At 40.3% G+C, this 10,454-nt stretch overlaps 1 pseudogene across 1 annotated transcript; it reads right to left on the reverse strand.

Annotated features, from left to right (window-relative positions):
* Nucleotides 1-475: 475 nt before the first annotated feature.
* On the reverse strand, nt 476-1,176 carry LOC311182734 (large ribosomal subunit protein uL11-like; annotated as a pseudogene). Its single transcript has one exon. The product of its transcript is annotated as a large ribosomal subunit protein uL11-like (transcript).
* Nucleotides 1,177-10,454: the final 9,278 nt, after the last annotated feature.

Here is a 10,454-nt window from a genome sequence, read left to right on the forward strand (position 1 = left end):
AGTTCTTGGCTATTGTAAATAATGCCACACGCAGACCAGAAGCTCACTCAATAAACATGTATTGAATAGCTATCACATGTAAATTGCACTAGTTAATAATTTGTGGTGTATTTAAAGATGAATGATTATGCTTTTACACTGGGAAACTGAAACCCTTTCCTTCCTGTTCCCAATATGGTAGAGAAAAGTACCTTCTGGGTTTGCTCTATTTAAACTCAAAATTAAACTCTTAAGCCCTTGTCTTTGCAGAATGTCATCACATTTGCTTTCTGAAATACACATTATCCTAGTTCTCACAGTGAGAATCTCAGTCTCAAGCCAGGCTCCTAGTTTTCATTCTCTAAGCTTCTTGAGGCTTATCTTACCTGTGACATAACATGCTAGTTTTCCACTTCCCTTTTCTCCTGCAGGCATATTCTGATTCTGAGGACTTAACTATCATCTCTGTTGGTCCTGCAATCTGAGAGTAAAGGGTTTGGAAGACATTTTTTTTTTTTTTAAAACTAAAGGCTATTAAAATAGGAAGCCGGACAATGGAGTATTATGCAAATAATTTCAATGTACATCCAAGCAATTTTTTTTTTTGTAGAGGCATGTTTTATTTATTTATTTGTTTTTTTTTTTTTCACTGTCAAATGATCCTTTATTGTGATTTTCCTTGATTTTTCTTAACTGGCAGGGCACTCCACTGCGCCGCTGTTGATGTCATCGATGATGTCGTGAGGGTGGCGGCCATCAACGTTGCAGCCCACAGACTGGGCGGTACCGAGGATCTCTTTAATGGTGCCAGAGAGTTCTCTAGCTAAAGATCGGTGCCGCATCTGCCGGGCTATGCTGACAATCTCGTCGAATGTGATATTCCCACTGTGCTTAATGTTCTTCTGCTTCTTCCTGTCCCTCGGTGGTTCCTTGAGAGCTTTGATGATGAGGGCAGAGGCTGAAGGTACCACCTCAATCTGGGCCTGTCTGTTTTGAATGGTGAGTTTCACTGTTATCCTCAGCCCCTTCCAATCACCAGTTGCCTTGGCAATGTCATCACCAACTTTTTTTGGAGACAGACCCAGGGGTCCAATCTTGGGGGCCAGGGCAGACGTGGCACCGACTCCCCCCCCCCCCACCCCCGGTGCACCGCAGGTATATGACTTTGACTTCGTTGGGATCGAACTTAGGCGGCATGGTGGAGGCGGCTGGTGTCGGATGAACCCGGATTCGGGGCGACCGAAGAAAGTTGCACCTTGGCCTCCTCCGAGCCGAAAGCCGAAAGTTATTTGTTTTGTTTATGCATGCACTGGGTACAGTCAGAAGCGCGGGAGGGTGAGAGAATCCACCAGAGCCAGAGCGGGGAGCAGAGCAGGCAGAAGGACCAAAGGACACTGCTGAGGGGAGCAGCGGGCGGCAGGAGAGGTCTGCGCGCCACGCGGGACCCTCCTCTGGTGGCCGGGCAGCAGCCGGGGATCGAACCGGTGCTGCAGAGGCTGCAGGCAGCTTTGCAACCCAGCGCTCAACCGCTGCGCTATCGGGAAGGCCCTGAATTGCATTTTTCAATTAAACCATCATTCCACGCATAAGCAGTTATATTACTTTCTTCTTTTCTAATAAGTTCCTTCCAACTACAGAGAATATTGCACACATTGCCTGAGGTGATTGATATCTTTCACTGTTATGTTTGGAGTAGTAGAAGTTTCCTTCACAAACATTTACTGAACACCCTCTGGGTATAATGAGCACTGCCCTGGATTTGGGGAGTTTGAAAAATGGAAAAGTGATTTGAGCTTCTTCAGTGATTTGGGAGAGAGTGGTGCAGAGTATAAAAACCCAAATTTAAAATGAAAAGAAGTTTAGTGAGAGCTGGGCATGGAGATGCCGACCATCAGATTGAAGAGACCAACAGCCTACAAACCACCGGGAGAACCCAGCTGGCACGGAAGGAGTCAGGACCTTGGCGCAGGCAGAGTGAGGCAGGATCTGGATGCAGCAGGAAGTGGCGGGACACTGGAGGGTGAAGGGTGAGCTCGCATTGTCAGAATTGAACACTTGGGAGTGGGCAACAGAATACAGGACAGTGTGAGACAGGAGAGGCAAAGCTGGACTGAGCATTTCTTACCAGAACTTGAAATGTCTTCTGGTGATTGGTTTAGCCAATCAATACTTCTCTGTTCAAACGTTCAAGACCCAAATTTGACATTTCCTTACTAGGTCCCTTCCTGAATTTGGATCCATGTCTCTTCTCTTGCCTCTTAGTAGTCGGGATCAGGCTTGATAATGCAAATTGATTATGTTAAGGAGCTGGGCAGCTGGCTGAGCAGGAATTCTAGCTCAAACTGCAATTCTAATTCTAACTGCAAAGCCTAGAGTCTTTCTGCTATGAGGTCCCGTGTTTCTTCCTGCTGGAAAGTCTGATAATCAGGGGACAGGTAGAATCAGGCCATGCCTAACAATGACTCTTGAATGAATGAAGGCATGAATGGACAACTAGGCAGTCACTGAGGCCAGCAACCAATTTAAAGTTATAGAATGGGAACAGAGTATTTCGTTAAAATTTCTCTTACGAACTGGCATTTTAAATTAGTTTGGGATGGAAGTTCTTATGAAATAGATCTACTGTAGAGATTAAAATTTGGATTTAAGAAAAAGTGAAGATTCTATTTAATTTTTATATCTTATTACTTTCTTGAAGAAATTCAAGAAAACTATAAAAATTAAGTTTAATATTCTCTCTTTTTCTTCAAGTAATGTCCATCATGTGTCTTCTATATACTAGTAATTTGAAGAATGAAACTGCATAAAGGAGAGTAAAATGTAGTTGAGAACTATTAAGTATTCTGTGGAAAATTATCCTGGGTCTCATTAAAGCTGATTTAGAAACAGTCATGAGCATCATTTTAAGATCTGCCATTTCCTAGTCATTTTATTCTGTGAGTTGTTGAAAAATCAAAACCTTACAATTGGAATTCATATGAAATTATAGCACACTGTCTTCTGCCTTTCAAAAGCAGCGCTTCCTGCTCTATCTGGCCTGTGAAAGTCACTGTCAATCCTCCAGCATCCCACCATCTAAAGAAAATTGCTGTCTTGAATCTCTTTGGTCTCTGTAGATATTCTAGACTGTTCTTTTGACCAAGAGCAGGGATCATTTGCAAGATAGGGACCAGTTGGGATATGACGTCATAGCAGTGGAGCAGATTTCAGAAAACATTGCTAATGGGCAGAGAAATTTCCTGGAGAAGAGCTCACTGGCCGAGCTGGAAGAAAACAGACAGGGTAAGTCTGTGAGGGACACCCAAAGGGTTGACATTTTATTTTCAGGCCAGTTGTTCTACTGCAGACTTGTCAGATATGAAATAATGTTTTATATTACTATTCAAATTACTTTTAAAATTCTGGTTCATCACAAAATGGTTCTTTTTGGCATGAATCTCAGTCATGGATTTGGACTGTCAATAAAACATCCTTCAGAGAATGCTGTTTATAGTACATTTTGTATTGTGTCCTAGTTTTGAGAGGAAGAGAAATCTATTAAGGGCTTTAGTCAAGAGTTCTTCCCTCTTTTGACGTAATGGCACCAATATCTATCCAGCTACCTAAACCCGAAAACAGTATCATACTGAGTCCCTTACTCATCCTCGTTTCCCTACGTCCAGGCACCACTCATGCAGACCAATTACTCCTGAATCCCTTCAGCCTCCTGAACCCCATCTCCATCCTTCAGTGGCACAATTTCTGTGCAGGTTATCCTTATGTAAATCTATCTATCTGACATCGAAGCAAGGAAATTTAATATATACTTTATATAATAATCATACAAAATATTCTATCTATACTAAAAATAAGCAATGCTCAAGGATTTCTTCAGATAGTTACAGTCATCTCATTTTGTAGCTAACTCTGAACAATATTCAGTATATAATAGATGCTCAATTTTTTCCCAAAAGTAATTTAAGGAATATTATTATTTTGCTTTTGATTTAGACTGTACACTCCCAATGTTTGATGATAGACAGTAGTTAGTCTTGCTTGTTGACAGACCCACTTTCTACTTGATTCACTAATAATTTAGAGATAACCCGAAGATCCTTTGGAGAATGTGAATGCCTCCTTATTCTTTGATACTAACATCAGCACCTCTTAAGGAATTTCTTTTTTTTTCTTTTTTTTTTTTTATGGTGCATTTTATTTTTTTTAAAGCAATTTTTTTTTTAAAGATTTATTTATTTATACAAGCACAGGGTACAGTCAGAAGCGTGGGAGGGTGAGAGAATTCACCAGAGCCAGAGCGGGGAGCAGAGCAGGCAGAAGGACCGAAGTACACTGCTGAGGGGAGCAGCGGGCGGCAGGAGAGGTCTGCGTGCCATGTGGGACCCTCCTCCGGTGGCCAGCGAGCAGCTGGGGATCGAACCAGTGCTGCGGAGGCTGCAGGCAGCTTTGCAACCCAGTGCTCAACCGCTGTGCCACTGGGGAGGCCCTCTTAAGGAATTTCTTATATTGGTTGGCATGATACATAATGCCCAGACTTTGATGTGTCTGCTCACTTCTGCTTTCTTTGGGTGAGGAGCATGCTTGCTGAGATTGAGGTTCTTTTTTCCAGTAGCTGTTTATGCCGGCTATAGTTATAGAAATTATGTCATTTAATTAAGATTATATAAATGTACCTAATATAAGTGTCCAAAGCAGAAGGGTAATTGTTTCTGGGGAAATTAAGTTGACTCCTTCAGAAAGATAGGAGACAGTTGCTAACAAATTACTTTCAAATTATCTCTGGGCATGATTTATGAAAAAGATTGGGAAGACTGTGTACTCATATCACTTCAGACATATTTTAAAGTTCTAGTTCTGTTCGTAAAGAAGCTGTGACAGGTGCATTATAAGTGTTAGGTTGAAGTTGAACTCCAATCAGTGGCCCTATACCAAGGAAAAGGCTGACTTGTAGGTTAACCAATCAACCCATGAACCCACACTTAAATCTTCGAAGTTAAGATAAAACATTCAAGGTGAATATGTATCATTTTTATGATTACCCACCTTAATTTGCTTTTCTGATTATCTGACCTGCTACATCTTGGTTGCCTTGGATAAGATTGCCTCTCATGTATTTTCAATATTCCTTCTAAAATGCTGTATTTTTTCCTTAACAAAATCAAGCAATTACTTGCTCTGCCTTCCAGAGGGGAATTTGAATAGATTTTGGTTTCCCAACATCTACTTAGAGTACCCTAGGGGAAATCTTTTCATGAAAGCACAGGGATCTGAGTACTTTTCTTGATTTTCATAGAAGCCATTCATCACAATGTGATTTGCAGAGCCTGAGATAACTTGGCATAGAAGAGTGCATTAGCCTTCACCACCGAAGAAATTTAAATCAGCTATGGGTGTGTGTGTGCAGGGGGTTAAATTAATGCTTAAAACATAACAACAATGCTACTCTTCTTATCTTACCAAAAGCTCTGAAATAACTCTTTTCAGGTTCAGATGCTAGACAAAACTGTTCCTATTACTTACTGGATTACTTAGTATGGAGTAGCATGTTTAAATCCTTGACCCAAAGTTTGAGATTCAAGAATAACATAATCCCCAAACACACACTGATTAGGGATGGATTTCAAGCCCTGTTATGAGATGAGCTTAACTGCTTGAGGAAAGCAGGCTTGGCCTCCCGACACTGCAGTGTGCACATTGGAGGGGACAATAAGGAGGCAGGTGCTGCTCCTGCCTCAAAGCCCCCGAGGTCAGTGAATATAGGTAGTGAAACAAGTTTACAAAATTAACCATGAAGTCCCGAGAAAAGACACTTAATGTGCTTGGTCGAGATGATTTTTCCTTCCTAAGCATTCATTATTTATTATCATTATTTTTTGAGATATAATAGATATAAAATATTATATTAGTTTCCAGTGTAAAACATATTCTTTATTTGTATAAATTGAGAAATGATCAACACATTTAGTCTAGTAAATAGTTATCATAGTCACATTTTTTTTCTTTTTCAAAATTTTGCAAGATCTTTAATAGGAAAGTGCAATATAATTTTATGCATAGAGAATGAAGAAGCAAAAAGGACATAGTTTATCAATGAAACACCCAAAGATGTGTATAATATTTAACTTATTTAAATGAAGACAAAACAGCCTATAGGTACTTTTAAAAGACCTCTCTATTTGCGTAGGAAAACATGAGGGATGGAATAAATATACCAAACATAATTAGATTTTTCTTGTGCAATGAATATTTTACTATAGGCAATATATTATCAGTAATAGACATTTTATATGTTGAATATTCTATGGTAAAGTAAAAAAGAAGAAGAAATACTTGAAGAGTCATTGGTAAATAATGTACAGAAAATGCTTTTGAACTGAAGTAGAAATGGTTAGCAAACTTTTATCTTTCAGAGTCAGATTTACTAAGTGAAGGGAGTATTAAGTACAGTAGTGTACATACACATACAGTGGAATATTATTCAGTCATTAAAATGAATAAGGGTAGCTAGTGCATGGAACCACAGCATAGAACTTTCTGGCTAAGTATCAGCAGCAGTGGCAACAACAAAACTGCTTACTTGTCTAATATAATAAATTAGGGAGAGTACTTTGCAGGTGGATACTGGAGGGCAGTGTTCTCAAAGCCAGAAGAGCGAGAATAAGGAACATTTGAAGGAACATTTATTTGTCTGTGATTGTGTTTGAGAGGACACTCAGTCAATGTACTACTCAGCTTGTCCTCAAAGCCATTAATGGTTTACCTTTGGGCCTTGGTTCTTATACCCATAACCAGACGTGGCTCCCATATCCTGTCTTGCATTTGTTCACTCTAGCAGCATTTATTGGATGTCACTCTAGCAGCGTTTATTGGATGTGTGGTTTCTCTTGATATATTTCTTTAATATACATTTACAAATCCCATCCTGCCAGCATGCTGCTTAATTTACAATAAACATCAAGTGAATGTTTGTTGTATAAATGAATTTTTCATCAAGTGTGCACATTAGATGAGAATTTGACTAATTATGCATGATAAACAGTTGAATATTTATTAGTAACAAATGCCACATCATATATAAATATTCATTTTTCAAAAACTATTCTAAGTTTTAATTTGGCTATTTTAGTAAAAACAGTATTTTCCAAACATTTTACAATTTTTCTTCTTGAGGGTAAACCAGCTGAATTCCTTTTACATAGTAATTTCTCAGTTTTTAGCCCATGGGCTATAGAATGCTCCTCAGGATTTGCAGGTCAATGAGAAATGTCATGGAATTCTTAAATGGAAGGAATCCGTTATTCCATAAGTTAAAATTCCCAAGCACAGCAAGCAGAACTTTCAAGGTCAAAATCCTACTGTGTTGAATTCTGTGACTTAATAGGCATGACCATAACAAAGAAAGAATTTAAATGAGAATGAGTAGGCTCACTTGAACCCCTAGGGTATTACTTACGCATGTAATGGTTTTTATTTATAATAGGTCTCTTCTGAAGAGAACTTCAGGAAAAAAAGAAAACACAAACATATAAAAATCCATAGAGGGGCCTCCCAGGTGGCGCAGGGGTTAAGACGCAGCCTGTGAAGCTGTCCATAGCCTTTGCAGCATGAGTTCAATCCCTGGCCAGAGAGCTGCACATGTGGTGCAGCAGACCTCTCCTGACTTGCCTGCTGCTCCCCTCAGCAGTGTATTTCAGTCAGTCTGCCTGTTCTGTTCCCCACTTTGTCTCTGGTGAATCCTCTCACCCCCCACCCCTCTGGCCTGCACCTCAGTTCTTGTATGCATGAATAAATCTTTAAAAAAAATCCATAGAACTGAGGCTACCAATGGGATGGGGGAAGGACTAAGGGAGAGGACAAAATAGGGAGGAATCACAGTGGAGTGTGGTGGAGGACCATGGGGGCCTCGGTGGCTGGTGTGGTGTGATCACACCATCTGCAGGGTATGATCCTACACCTCTGAACCACATACAGTGTCATAAACCAATGTCACTTCAATAGAAAATAAATAATATATAAAATCCCCATAATTCACAGTCATCTAAATTCCATAGACTATGATACACAGAGATAAGTCAAAGTTGGATGTAAAAATTCTACACAGTTACATTACTTTCCTAAAGGAAAATGAAGAAACATAGAAATACTCAAATTTCATAAACTCTTGTTTTTAGTAGACTGAGGAACCTCCAGACAGCTTTCCATAGTGGTTGGACCAGTTTGCATTCCCACCAGCATTGTAGGAGAGTTCCTTTTTCTCCACATCCTCGCCAATATTTGTTGTTGTTTGTTTTTTGATATGTGCCATTATTACTGGTGTAAGGGATGATGCCATTTGCAGCACCGTGGATGGAGCTAGAAGGAATTATGCTCAGTTCAATAAGCCAGAAATAAAAAGAAAAATATCGGATAGTTTCACTTATAGCAGGAATATAGGGGAACCCAATAAGACATCAGTGTAAAAAAATAATAACAGTACAAAACACAACAAAGCAAAAATAGACAATTATAAACCAGTTACCTCAGGGGAGGAGGAGGGAGAGGGATCAGAGGGAGGGAGGGAGGAGCACAGGGGACTGAGGTGATGGTGCATGGGTGCATTAGTGAAGGAAACTCTATGGGGACTACACCTGAGGGGGTGAGGGAAAGAAAATATTGTTTAAAAATGAACAATGATGTAAAAAATAAAAAAATTCATAAAAAATTCATAAAACTCAACAATGGGTTTTCTTAGAGTTTTTGAGTTTTTTCAATCCAATATACCATTTTCTTGAATTTTATGATAAACCTATTCATGATGCATGTACTGTTCTCAATAGATATTTTGATATTTAAATTATAAAATGTTTAAGAAGCCATTCATTTATAGATAATTGTATAATCTGTAAGCAAGGATTAATTTCTATTTTTGAAATACTTACATTTCCTTTTTTTTTAAAAGATTTATTTTTTATTCATGCATATAAGAACCAGGGCACAGGCCAGATGTGCGGGAGGGTGAGGGGATTTACCAGAGACAGAGGAGGGAACAGAACAGGCAGACTGACGAAATCCACTGCTGAGGGGAGCAGCGGGCGAGACAGGAGAGGTCTGCTGCACCATGTGGTTATCCCCCAGCCAACCAGGACTGAACTCATGCTGCAGAGACTGCAGACAGCCCCACAGTGCTGTGCTCAACCACCTGAGCCACCAGAAGAGGCCCTGAAATACTTATATTTCTTGCTGGTGCTCCTTGTATCATATCTACTGTCTGAGACTTCAGGTATAATATTGAATAGACATGGTGAAAGTGGGCATCTTCTCTTGCTCTTTTTCTTTTAAGGGAAATGTTTCTAAAGCTTCAACAACACTGTTGGGTTTTAATAATTAACATCTAGTTTACTGACATTCCTACCCTCTTAGGAGGTCAAATCATAAATGATTTTTTAGTTATATCACATTTTTTCTTTATATATTGGATTGATTGTGTGGCTTTTGCTACTTTAATCTGTTAATGTGGTAAATCACACTAACAGTAATTAAAATATCCTTGATTTTTAAAGATAAACACTACCTCTGTAATTATCTTTCCTGTGAAGTTCTAGATCTGGCTTATAAATATATGTATTGGATTTCTGCATGGAATGCTCTAAGGTGAAGGGACCTACAAAAGTTGTTTCTACTACAAAAAGAAAATTAAATTTGGCTGTGCCCATCAGGTCAGTAAGACTGGGGTGAGTGGGGATCTTCATCTTTCTTCTCCTGGGTCTCTTTGTGAAAGAAAAGCTGCCAGATACCAGCTCCAGGGAACAGAGTTGAGGAGAGGAATCTGAAAGAACCAATAAAGGAAGAAATAACAGACACTAAATAGAGTTTTAAGAGAAGCAGGGCCCAGGGCATGCAAGGCTTCTCCGTTCAAGCTCAAGCATCCCCAGTGCCCTGTGCAACTCATTTTTATTGGCACAAACTGCCCCCCTCCCCTCCTTGTTAGTCACTAGATAATGAATCACTCTCTTAGTATTGAGTCTTGTCGGGCACACATTCACCACCAAGGTTCTGCGTTAACCGGCTGTATTCTACTCCCCTTCTAATCTTGCCTGTTTTCCGGGTTTAGCTTTGCTAACAGGAAAGGACATTGTGGTCTGGACATGGGCCAGTCTTCCAGCCCATGTCGACCAGTCTTCCAGGCTCAACCCTGCCATTCTCCCTGTCTCAGCACCTCACGCCTTAGGGGTCTCCAACAAAAAGGAGTCCTCTCCGTGCCCCTGGCTCCTCCTTGCCAGGTCCTGCACAGCCTGGAGAGGCGTGGAGCTGCCCACTGCCATACAGGTGGTGGAATTACTAACACAGTGCTGGGAAAACTGCCATCCGGGACCCGTGTCCAGTGGGAGGTCATCTCAGGGAAACCAGTGCTGACTGACAAGTCAGGAGGCATGTCCTCTGACAGCTGTCACTGTGTAGCTGCTGCCAGGACAGGCATTTCCCCCAGGGGAAACAGTGTC

The sequence above is a fragment of the Talpa europaea genome, assembly GCF_964194135.1.
Source record: "Talpa europaea genome assembly, chromosome: 13".
Lineage (NCBI taxonomy): Eukaryota > Metazoa > Chordata > Mammalia > Eulipotyphla > Talpidae > Talpa > Talpa europaea.